Source organism: Trichomycterus rosablanca, chromosome 6 (genome assembly GCF_030014385.1).
Source record: "Trichomycterus rosablanca isolate fTriRos1 chromosome 6, fTriRos1.hap1, whole genome shotgun sequence".
In the NCBI taxonomy this organism is placed as follows: Eukaryota; Metazoa; Chordata; class Actinopteri; order Siluriformes; family Trichomycteridae; genus Trichomycterus; species Trichomycterus rosablanca.
In genome coordinates, this window is record NC_085993.1 from 1,920,001 (window position 1) to 1,932,500 (window position 12,500).

General features: G+C 42.4%; 1 protein-coding gene across 1 annotated transcript in view; it reads left to right on the plus strand.

Moving 5' to 3' along the window:
- Positions 1-12,500, plus strand: part of lpp (LIM domain containing preferred translocation partner in lipoma) — a 175,634-nt gene that overhangs the window by 30,171 nt on the left and 132,963 nt on the right. The window contains exon 2 of the mRNA XM_062997237.1: positions 1,346-1,391. The gene's annotated coding sequence lies outside the window, so the exon portion shown is untranslated. The remainder of the gene's footprint in view (positions 1-1,345; positions 1,392-12,500) is intronic.

Sequence of the window (12,500 nt, forward strand, 5' to 3'; positions counted from 1 at the left end):
TGCCCTATCCATCCATCCAGGGTTACAGCGTGTCGGGTTCCACCAGAAAACACTGGACACAAGGCAGGAGCACCCAGTGTGCCAGTCTATCTCAGGGTTTCGTTCACCCGCCAGTATAAAATGACACGACCGCTAAAATCTGGAGAGTGTAATGACGTTCCTGCTCCACGTTATCATCTGCGCTGACGTCCAGGTCATATCAGTCCCATCTGAACTGTACTGGACTCTTCCTGGTCTTCCTGGATTAATGAGGAAACCAGTCGTACACAAAAGCTCCATGATTTTGGATTTTATTATTGTTTCATTATCAGGTTCTGTTTTGTTTAGCTCGTGTGATAAGAGCGCGATCGCTCGGCACCTTGGCGGTCGACCTTTGTTCAGACTCGCAGTCAAATCAGCGGAAGCAGGAGAAATTTGTTTGAGTGATAAAACGATGGCGGGTTTAAACGAGCGCCTTATCGACTCCTCCGTCCGCATTTGGGTATCGGTGCCAGCACAAAGAGATCTCTGTCGCCTCGGTGCCATCGATCAGAGCGTCGGAACGTAAGCTGGCACAGACCACGCAGATTAAAACAAAGTCAAGGGAAGAGAGTATAAGGGGGTGGAGGCGCGGCGGGAGCGACGCTCGGATGAAACGGGGCCGATGGCGTGTAGCGGGCGCCGCTCCCACTCCTTTATTTTCCTTCTGTGGTCTCTCGACGGCGGTGCCCGGGTGGTACCTGTACGCCCCATACACACTTCTGTACAGAGGATTCTAATAAGACATCAAACTCATGAGGCAGATTATTTAGACACTCTACTTACTTCAGCGCAGTTTTAGCTTACTAAGCTAACACAGTTAGCCTCCGAGGCGGCACAACCTGTTAGCACGCTAGCTAACGTCTCCCTCCGCGTACCGAAAACGCGTAAACTGTCCCTGACGGCCCAATTTACAAATAAACGACACTCGCATGATCACACCTTTATACACATTAAACATCGACGAGAATTTATTTCCATTTGTAAGGAACTCCGTTGGTTGCTCTGCCGTATTATTCGTCCGCCACGTTTGTCGTTTTTTGTGAGAAAAGTCGTGCCGCACTGAATGCTGGGATTGATCTTCAGCGCTGAGGAGGCGTCGGACGCTCCCTCGCCATTCAGTCGGATCATGGCTCGGAATTGAGGCGCCTCAGTAGGAGCATTTTAAGGGATCTAAGAATTTAGACACGCCCTCTTCTCGGGGGTGTAGGATGATGTGTAGAGAGAGAGCGCTCGGTTTCTCTGACGGATAATAGATTAGATTGATTAGATTTATCGTTTTCTTTACAGTGTTTGGTAATGCAGATCTTCTCTCTGTTTGTTTCAGTGGCTGATTGCTGAGAACATCTCGCTGTACTTCAAACAAACGTCCAGTAAGTCTTTACATTTCACTTGGTCCTTCGCTGTTGTGTATATATATATATATATATATATATATATATGTGTATATATATAGATATATATACAGTGCCATCAGAAAGTATTCACACCCCTTCACTTTTTCCACATTTTGTTACGTTACAGACATATTTGAAAACCGATTTGAGTTCAGTTTTCTTTAAAAAAATCTACACGAAATAGCCCATAATGACAAAGTGAAAACATGTTTTTAGACATTTTTGTAAATTTATTAAAAATATAAACATAATAGGTACATAAGTATTCACACCCTTTGCTATGACGCTCAAAATTGAGCTCAGATGCATCCAGTTTACACTGATCATCCTTGAGATGCTTCTACAACTTGATTGGAGACCACCTGTGGTCAATTCAGTTGATTGAACATAATTTGGACTGGCACACACTTGTAAATGTAAATATATATATATACAGTATATACCGATCAGCCATAACATTAAAACCACCTCCTTGTTTCTACACTTACACCATATAGAAGCACTTTGTAGTTCTACAATTACTGACTGTAGTTCATCTGTTTCAATGGTCAGGACCCCCACAGGACCCCCACAGGTATTATTTAGGTGTTGGATCATTCTCAGCATGTGTTGTGCTGGTATGAGTGGATCAGACACAGCAGCGCTGCTGGAGTTTTTAAACACCTCACTGTCACTGCTGGCCTGAGAATCGTCCACCAACCAAAAATATATCCAGCCAACAGCGCCCCGTGGGCAGCGTCCTGTGACCCCTGATGAAGGTCTAGAAGATGACCGACTCAAACAGCAGCAATACCGACTAGGTAGGAGTGTCTAATAGAGTGGACAGTGAGTGGACACGGTGTTTAAAAACTCCAGCAGCGCTGCTGTGTCTGATCCACTCATACCAGCGCAACACACACTAACACACCACCACCATGTCAGTGTCACTGCAGTGCTGAGAATCATCCACCACCTAAATAATACCTGCTCTGTGGTGGTCCTGTGGGGGTCCTGACCATTGAAGAACAGGGTGAAAGGGGGCAACAAAGCATGTAGAGAAACAGATGGACTACAGTCAGTAATTGTAGAACTACAAAGTGCTTCTTTATGGTAAGTGGAGCTGATAACATGGACAGTGAGTGTAGAAACAAGGAGGTGGTTCTAATGTTATGGCTGAACTGAATAAATAAATGAACTGGGTGTCAGATATTTACATTTTATTTAAAACACTGTAATTATGAATCATCATGAAGTGACCAGAGCTTCAGAAATCAGTCTTGTTCTTGTCTGAAGGCAAACTAGCATCTATCACATCTATCACATATCACATCTATCACATATCACATCTATCACATCTATCACATCTATCACATCTATCACATCTATCACATCTATCACATATCACATCTATCACATCTATCACATCTATCACATATCACATCTATCATCTATCACATCTATCACATATCACATCTATCACATATCACATCTATCACATCTATCACATCTATCACATATCACATCTATCATCTATCACATCTATCACATATCACATCTATCACATATCACATCTATCACATATCACATCTATCACATCTATCACATCTATCACATCTATCACATCTATCACATCTATCACATATCACATCTATCACATATCACATCTATCACATCTATCACATCTATCACATATCACATCTATCATCTATCACATCTATCACATATCACATCTATCACATATCACATCTATCACATATCACATCTATCACATCTATCACATCTATCACATCTATCACATATCACATCTATCACATATCACATCTATCACATCTATCACATCTATCACATATCACATCTATCACATATCACATCTATCACATATCACATCTATCACATATCACATCTATCACATCTATCACATCTATCACATCTATCACATATCACATCTATCACATATCACATCTATCACATATCACATCTATCACATCTATCACATCTATCACATCTATCACATCTATCACATATCACATCTATCACATCTATCACATATCACATCTATCACATCTATCACATATCACATCTATCACATCTATCATCTATCACATCTATCACATATCACATCTATCACATATCACATCTATCACATATCACATCTATCACATATCACATCTATCACATCTATCATCTATCACATCTATCACATATCACATCTATCACATATCACATCTATCACATATCACATCTATCACATCTATCATCTATCACATCTATCACATATCACATCTATCACATATCACATCTATCACATCTATCATCTATCACATCTATCACATCTATCACATCTATCACATCTATCACATATCACATCTATCACATCTATCACATATCACATCTATCACATCTATCATCTATCACATCTATCACATCTATCATCTATCACATCTATCACATCTATCACATCTATCACATCTATCACATCTATTACATATCACATCTATCACATCTATCACATCTATCACATATCACATCTATCACATCTATCACATCTATCACATCTATCATCTATCACATCTATCACATCTATCACATCTATCACATCTATCACATATCACATCTATCACATCTATCACATATCACATCTATCACATCTATCATCTATCACATCTATCACATCTATCACATATCACATCTATCACATATCACATCTATCACATATCACATCTATCACATATCACATCTATCACATCTATCATCTATCACATCTATCACATCTATCACATCTATCACATATCACATCTATCACATATCACATCTATCACATCTATCACGTCTATCACGTCTATCACGTCTATCATATCTATTATGTCTAGCACGTCTAGCACGTCTAGCACATATATCTCATCTATCACGTCTATCACAGCTATCACATGAGTACTGACGTACTCCGCGCTCCTGAGTGATTAGCTAAAGCGGCCTCGGAGGGGACGGCGACTTCATGCCGCAGACGATCGTATGCAAATCCAACCTCCGACTAATCTGCCCTCCGAACCGCTAACAGCTTCATTACACGATTTAGCGACTGATCCGCAGCTAATAAAAGTGCAGGCAGAACTAATGGGTGTAATCGTGTCCTCCGGAGGGGCGGCAGGGCCACGGGTTCAACTTTAACTTCCTTAACGCTCAATTCGTACATTATTACCTCCGCTGAGAGGAGCACCTCTCCATCCTCAGGAGGGGCACTGTTAATACCCCTGCTGAGGGGAGCACCTCTCCATCCTCAGGAGGGGCACTGTTATTACCCCCGCTGAGAGGAGCACCTCTCCATTCTCAGGAGGGGCACTGTTATTACCCCCACTGAGAGGAGCACCTCTCCATCCTCAGGAGGGGCGCTGTTATTACCCCCGCTGAGAGGAGCACCTCTCCATCCTCAGGAGGGGCGCTGTTATTACCCCCGCTGAGAGGAGCACCTCTCCATCCTCAGGAGGGGCGCTGTTATTACCCCCGCTGAGAGGAGCACCTCTCCATCCTCAGGAGGGGCACTGTTAATACCCCTGCTGAGGGGAGCACCTCTCCATCCTCAGGAGGGGCGCTGTTATTACCCCCACTGAGAGGAGCACCTCTCCATCCTCAGGAGGGGCACTGTTAATACCCCTGCTGAGGGGAGCACCTCTCCATCCTCAGGAGGGGCACTGTTATTACCCCCACTGAGAGGAGCACCTCTCCATCCTCAGGAGGGGCGCTGTTATTACCCCCGCTGAGAGGAGCACCTCTCCATCCTCAGGAGGGGCACTGTTATTACCCCCGCTGAGAGGAGCACCTCTCCATCCTCAGGAGGGGCGCAGTTATTACCCCTGCTGAGGGGAGCACCTCTCCATCCTCAGGAGGGGCGCTGTTATTACCCCTGCTGAGGGGAGCACCTCTCCATCCTCAGGAGGGGCGCTGTTATTACCCCTGCTGAGGGGAGCACCTCTCCATCCTCAGGAGGGGCGCAGTTATTACCCCTGCTGAGGGGAGCACCTCTCCATCCTCAGGAGGGGCGCTGTTATTACCCCCGCTGAGAGGAGCACCTCTCCATCCTCAGGAGGGGCGCTGTTATTACCCCCGCTGAGAGGAGCACCTCTCCATCCTCAGGAGGGGCGCTGTTATTACCCCCGCTGAGAGGAGCACCTCTCCATCCTCAGGAGGGGCGCAGTTATTACCCCTGCTGAGGGGAGCACCTCTCCATCCTCAGGAGGGGCGCTGTTATTACCCCTGCTGAGGGGAGCACCTCTCCATCCTCAGGAGGGGCGCTGTTATTACCCCCGCTGAGAGGAGCACCTCTCCATCCTCAGGAGGGGCGCTGTTATTACCCCCGCTGAGAGGAGCACCTCTCCATCCTCAGGAGGGGCGCTGTTATTACCCCCGCTGAGAGGAGCACCTCTCCATCCTCAGGAGGGGCGCTGTTATTACCCCCGCTGAGAGGAGCACCTCTCCATCCTCAGGAGGGGCGCAGTTATTACCCCTGCTGAGGGGAGCACCTCTCCATCCTCAGGAGGGGCGCTGTTATTACCCCTGCTGAGGGGAGCACCTCTCCATCCTCAGGAGGGGCGCTGTTATTACCCCCGCTGAGAGGAGCACCTCTCCATCCTCAGGAGGGGCGCTGTTATTACCCCCGCTGAGAGGAGCACCTCTCCATCCTCAGGAGGGGCGCTGTTATTACCCCCGCTGAGAGGAGCACCTCTCCATCCTCAGGAGGGGCGCTGTTATTACCCCCGCTGAGAGGAGCACCTCTCCATCTCCTTTGCTATGACGCTCAAAATTGAGCTCAGATGCATCCAGTTTACACTGATCATCCTTGAGATGCTTCTACAACTTGATTGGAGACCACCTGTGGTCAATTCAGTTGATTGAACATAATTTGGAATGGCACACACTTGTCTATAAAAGGTCTCACAGTTGACAGAGCGTATCACTGTATATATATATACCGATCAGCCATAACATTAAAACCACCTCCTTGTTTCTACACTTACACCATACAGAAGCACTTTGTAGTTCTACAATTACTGACTGTAGTTCATCTGTTTCTCTGCATGCTTTGTTACCCCCTTTCATGCTGTTCTTCAATGGTCAGGACCCCCACAGGACCACCACAGAGCAGGTATTATTTACCTGATAATGTACAGCTAGTGGGAACCAAAGAATTTCTTTTCAGGGGTTTCAGGGTTTTTATGGTTTTTGGGGTGTTTTAGAGTTGTTTTATGGTTTATGGTTTATGTTTTAAGAGTTTTTCATGTTTTTAAAAAAAAGGTTTTAATGGTTTTCAGGGTTTTTAAGTTTTTTTTGTAAGGCTTTCAGGGTTTTTAAGGTTTTGTGGTGTTTTTTATGGTTTTCATGACTTTTCAGTTTAGGCTCTTTGGTTCGTTTTTTTTAGAGTTTTCACAGTTTTTAGAATTTTTCAGGAGTTTTCAGGAATTTTTAAAGATTTTTAAGGTTTTTTTTTTTTAAAGGTTTTCAGTGTTTTCATGGTTTTTTGGGGGGTTTCAGAGGTTTCAGGGTTTTTATGGTTTTTTCCAAGTTTTTAGGGTTTACAGGGATTTTATGGTTTTTATTTTTTTGGTTTTCAAGTTTTTTTTTTAAAGTTTTCAGAGTTTTTCCTGTTTTTTTTAGTGTTTATGGTTTTCAGGGTTTTTCAGGGTTTGGGGGTTTTCAGAATCGGCAGGGTTTTGGGTTTTTTTTTCTGTTTTTTTGAGTTTTAGTTTTTAGTGTTTTAGTTTTTAGTTTTTGTTTTTAGGGCGTTAAGGGTTTCAGAGTTTTCAGGGTTTGTTGTGGTTCTTCTGAAGTGTTTTGGTTTTTATGTTTTTTAGGTTTTTTTTTTGTATTTTTACGGTTTTTAGGGTTTTTATGTTATTTTTTTTTTTAGAGTTTTTAGGGTTTTTGAGGTACTGTGGTGCCGTGAGTAGCTCTGTTGCATAACAGCAAGAAGGGCTTGATTTCCTGGCTGTTGTTTTCCGTGTGGAGTTTGCATGTTCTCCTTGTGTCTGTGTGGGTTTTGGGGAATTGCCCAAGAATATGTGTGTGTGTGTGTGTGTTTGTGTGTTTGCCCTGTGATGGACTGGTGACCTGTCTGGGGTGCATTTAGCAAAATCCTGCATCAAGTCTGCCAAATGCATGTGGGAAATGTGTGACAATCTGATGAAAACAAGCCTGAACTTTTTGGCCATGATTCCAAAAGATACGTTTGGTGCAAAAGAACATCATACCCACAGTGAAGCATGGTGGTGGTAGCATTATGCCTCGGGGGGTGGATTTCCTCAGCTGGAACTGGGGATTTAGTGAAAGCGGAGGGAATTCGGAATCGTTCCAAATCAGTAGATTTCCCGACAGCCACCCAAAGCATAGCTCCATGTCAACAAGAGAACGACTTCACTAGAGCCCAGACCAGAATCCAGTTAAATATCTAAAGTGACCTGGGGGTGGTGGTGGGGTACTACGGGAGACGCCCTCGCAGTCCGACAGATCTGACGCGCTTTTGCATGGAAGAGTGGGTGAAGATCCACTGAGTGTGAACACTTATGCAACCCCTTATTGTGCATTTTTTATTTACCCCCCGCCCCGCGCCCCATCCTAAAAAAATTCGGGTCATTTTTTAATCGAATGGTACCGACGGGTCACGTTAAAGATGGTAAAGTTCCGAAACGATTAATCTTGGTCTGATTCTTTTCCATCACGGTAACCTGCCGTCGTATCAGGGGTGTGTGGACTTTTTATATCCGCTGTATAACCTGGCAACCGGTCCGAGCGATGCTGGAGGGTTGCTGATGCTTGACGCACATGTAACCATGGCGACAGTTACCCCCCAAACAGTCAACGGTCTTTAACGGAAAATGATGAAAATAATATGAATAGAGCAAAAGCGCCCTGCTGTTTTTATTATAGTGCGTAATCACGTTTTATTAATGATTTAAAAGCTTCTTAAGAGCTGCTTTAGTCAAAAGTATCTGGACGCCCATTCCAAAACCGTGGGCATTAATAACAGGGCACAAAGCAGTGAAAGGCTTTTCACAGGATTTTGGAATGTGCCTGTGGGACACTCATTCATTCATTCATTCGTTCAATGTCTGTTCTTCCACTGATATATCCTGGTCAGGGTCACGGTGGGTCCGATTCTTTGGGTGAAAGGCTGGTAACATTCCGGACAGGTCACCAGTTTATCACAGGGCACACACACACACACACACACACAAAAACCTGACTGCATGTCTTTAGACTGTGGGAGGAAACCGGAGCACCTGGAGGAAACCAGCGCAGATACGGGGAGAACATGTAAAATTTCCGCTTTTACTGCTCAGTGTGCTAACTCACGGAGAGCATCTCGTTAAGTGAATGAATCTGATGGTGCGTTTGGCTGCGGTCCGTCGCTCTCCGGGTCATTCAGTAAAACCAGAAGCTGCTCTGAAACTCAGAGAAACGCTTCCTGACTCCACCCTCCTATTTCTATCTGGTTTCACAGCCAGAAGGTCCTGGGTTTGATTCCCTATTGGACAATCTAGGTCCTTTCTGTGTGGAGTTTGCATGTTCTAAGACGTATGAGTGAGGTGAACTGAGGATACAAAACTGGCAATAAATCTAAACTGATGAATCATGGGTAACCAGTAACTACCTGACCTGTCGTATATGGAACCAAAGTGTAAAACATGGTGTTACAATTCTAATAAATATAAATAAATCCATGAGTGAGTTAAAGTAAAGTAAGTAAAGTAAGTTAAAGTATAGTTAGTTAAATTAAGTTTAAATAAAGTAAGTTGAAGTTAGTTAAAGTTAGTTCAAATAAAGTAAGTTAAAGTAAGTTGAAGTTAAGAAAGTTAAAGTAAAGTAAGTTAAAGTTAGTTAAAGTTAGTTCAAATAAAGTAAGTTAAAGTAAGTTGAAGTTAAGAAAGTTAAAATAAAGTATGTTAAAGTAAATTAAGTTAAAGTTAGTTAAAGTAAAGTAAGTTAAAGTTAAGAAAGTTAAAATAAAGTACGTTAAAGTAAATTAAGTTAAAGTTAGTTAAAGTAAATTAAGTTAAAGTTAGTTAAAGTAAAGTAAGTTGAAGTAAAGTAAGTTAAAGTTAGTTAAAGTTAGTTCAAATAAAGTAAGTTAAAGTAAGTTGAAGTTAAGAAAGTTAAAATAAAGTACGTTAAAGTAAATTAAGTTAAAGTTAGTTAAAGTAAAGTAAGTTAAAGTTAAGAAAGTTAAAATAAAGTACGTTAAAGTAAATTAAGTTAAAGTTAGTTAAAGTAAAGTAAGTTAAAGTTAAAATTAGTTAAAGTTAGTTAAAGTTAGTTCAGATAAAGTAAGTTAAAGTTAGTTTAAGTTAGTTAAAATTAGTTAAAGTAAGTTTTAAGTAAAGTAAGTTATTGTAGGTAAAAGTAAATTAAAGTAAAGTAGGTTAAATTCAGTTAAAACAAAGGAAGTTAAATTAGTTAAGCAAGTTACAAGTTAAGGTAAAGTAAGTTAATGTAAGTAAAAGTAAAGTAAAATTAAAGTAAGTTAAAGTAAAATAAGTTTAAGTAAGTAATAGATTAGTAAATAAAGTAAGTAAAAGTAAAGTGAGTTAAAGTAAAATAAGTTAAAGTAAGTAATAGATTAGTAAATAAAGTAAGTAAAAGTAAATTAACTAAAGTAAGTAAAAATAAAGTAAGTAAAAATAAAGTGAGTAAATGTAAAGTAAGTAAAGTAAGTAAGTTAAAGTATAATTTAGGTTATTTTTATGTTTAAACAGTGCCGTGTTTAGGGAGTGTTCCTGTGTTACAGCTAGTTTTACCCAACTGACGTGACTAATAATAAATGAATGAATGAATATTCAGTAATAGTGTGTTTGGGGTTTGGAACACATCGTATGTGTGGGGATTTATGGTGTGGACATGATGTAGATAAATGCAGTCCAGGGTGGAAAGAAAACTGATCAAAACTGAATGACTTTAAATGCAAATTTCATGTCGGTTGAAAGTCAGTATGTGGAAAAGTATATCAAATCACGACTAGACGCTGTTTTGATTTGTGTAGTTTGGGTCAGAGCAGCGTATTTTAAAGGTGTGTGTGGGGTGTTTATAGAAAACAATAATAGGATCATCAGATCTTACTCGCCTCACGCTCGGCTTTTCGAGGGAACGTTAACGGGACGATTCGGCGTGATCCGGTACCGAGTCGCTCGCCTCATTAACACAAACCTGCTTCCATTAACGTGAGGATTTCTGGCGCTCTTCCACCCCAGCGTGGGGCGCGGCGTCTACGATACGCTTCCACAGAGCGTCGTTACAGAGTCTGAGGGTTCCGTCGTTCCTGCGTGAACAGGCGCGTTCCGTTAGACGAAGGAAACGATGTTATTAACAGCTCATGAGGCGGCGTGGCACTGATGCACGGCGAGGTCGTGCACCATCAACACCCACCTGATCATTACCACGTCCCTGTATGTACAGGTCATTACACTCCAGCTCCTGATCTCAGCTCACGGAGCAGCTCGGGTCTCAGATGTCCTACTGTAATACAAAAATAGGGCGGCACGGTGGGTAGCACTGTCGCCTCCCCCAGGCAAGAAGGTCTTGTGTTCGACTCCCAGATGGAGCGGCGTTTTCTGGGTCCTTTCTGTGTGGAGTTTGCATGTTCTCCATGTGTCTTCTCACACAGTCCAAAGACATGCAGTCGGGTGAATTGGAGTGTGTGTGTGTGTGTTTGCCCTTTGATGGAGTGGCGACCTGTCCGGGGTGTTTCCTGACCAGGATAAAGCAGTGGTAAAACAGACCATTAATTAAAAAAAATAAAAGATTAGTCAGTGGGAGGTGCACTTGACTCATCAGTGCGCTCTCAGTGCAGGTCCCAAGCCCGGATATAAATAGGAGGGTGGCATCAGGAAGGGCATCACCATAAAAACCGTGCCCAGTCTGGTACGAGGACCAGATCCGCCGTGGCTGCTCTCTATATTCAGGAGAAGCTAAAAGAAGAATAAAAAACTAATATTATAATCCGCCGGTCCATCCGGACTATTTTTGGTGTTGATGGTCTGAGCCTGGCACAAACAAGCTGGCAGCGGGGGGGGAGGGCGCGTAAGGCCGGGTGTAATGATTAGAGTAATGAAGCTGTTGTGATTAGCGTAATGATGCTCTCCGCCAGCTCTCTCACAGTGGATATTAACCACCGCCGTGTTTACCGCCGGCTCATCGCCGTTATTCGAACCGAGCGGAACGTGAACAGGTCGTTCTGATTGTGGGTGATGGTGGACGTTCATGGTGGTCTGGATGTACTGGTGCCAGCAGATGTTGTGAATTTGTGGGGTTGACAGCCCAGTAACACCAGAAACTCTTGAGGCAGAGAGATACAATTACAAACAGTTGAACATCAATAAAAATTAGGGCTGTCAAACGATTGAATTTTTTAATCGCGATTAATCTCAGAATTTCATATAGTTAATCGCGATTAATCGCATTAAAAAAAATCTGTGTAAATGTTATAGAAAACAAAGATTTTTATGTGAAATGTTACAATTAAAATGGTGAACACATTTTATGCTAAATGTACTGATGTTAAAAACTGCTGGGACAAGAGAAAACTGTAAGGGAGTTTTATTCACTCACATACTAGGCAGTAAATGTCAGATTGTAGGTTAGAATTTCTCCATCAGCAAACATTGTAGATCAGCGGTGCTTTAGGTGGGATAAGGCGTAGTTATTGTAACAGACTTTTCTGTGGTTGTATTGTGACAATGGTTTGATGGCCGTTTCTACACGAAGTGAGTGTGTTTTGACCCTTTGGGGCTTCCATAGTGCATGGACTAACGTGCTTGACTCAGCTTTCCGGTATTTGGTACATTAACAGAATAAGTTAATAAAAGTGTTCTGCTCCCGACAACTTGTGAATATAGCGTGTATTTATTTCTTTATAAGTGCATCACTACAACGCTCGGTTACATTATGTTAACAAACCGCAAATGAAAAACGGTGGCAAGTCCGACGTTTTAATGTCGGACTTGCCACCGTTTTTCATTTGCGGTTTGTTAACATAATGTAACCGAGCGTTGTAGTTCTACCAGTCAAGTCTCAACATTAACTAGAATTTGCGTTAACGGCACTATTATTTTTAATCGCGTT